Source organism: Sinocyclocheilus anshuiensis, unplaced genomic scaffold (assembly GCF_001515605.1).
Source record: "Sinocyclocheilus anshuiensis isolate Anshui unplaced genomic scaffold, SAMN03320099.WGS_v1.1 scaffold1166, whole genome shotgun sequence".
Lineage (NCBI taxonomy): Eukaryota > Metazoa > Chordata > Actinopteri > Cypriniformes > Cyprinidae > Sinocyclocheilus > Sinocyclocheilus anshuiensis.
Window position 1 is genome coordinate 249317 of NW_015536532.1, and position 822 is coordinate 250138.

Sequence of the window (822 nt, forward strand, 5' to 3'; positions counted from 1 at the left end):
ATCGCTACATGCACAAATCATGATACTTTAATACAAACTGAAACATTTGTATTCATAAATATGTCTCTATTTGAACAAAATGCTGCACATTAATGTAATTCTTAACTCTGCAGACACCGGTTGAAAAGCATTTGTTTTAGTGTAGTGACGCACATTTGCAGATTTTTCAAATTGTGTACACGTTAATGAATTGCACTGGGCCTTGTTCGTTGGTAGTTGTGTGTGGGGGGGACATGAAATGCTGTAAACTGCGAAAATGAAGTCTCAAAATCCAAATGAACTGAACAAGATCGATTCGAACTAGACGTCAATTAATGCACGCGTGTCACCTGATCCACATATGCACGGATTCCTTTTTGCTTGAGCAATTTATGATATATTAATGCAGAACAGAACATTTTTATTCACAAACATGTCTGTATTTGTACAAATCGCTGCACAATCATTTAATCCCGAATTCCCCAGACTCAAATTGAAAGGCATTTGTTTGTGGTTAGTAAGATACATGTATAAAATTTATGCAGTACATGGATAATTGTGCGTCCATCTATTAATCATTTTGAGTCTAATATCATTCCATAGTGCTGCAGCACCCTCAGCACCCCCACTTCCCGCGCCTGTGCCGGAGTTCTATCAACCCATACACGTTCAGTGACTGCCAGCTGCATTGCACTTGGGGCTGTAATGTTGGCTATCATTAAAAGTATATGAATGGCGGCAATACCGGCGTATTTAAGAAGAATAGTGTAAGCAGCACTACACATCCACATGAAAACAGCAGCGCAACCGGTGTTTATCATAGCAAAGGCAACGTATCATATG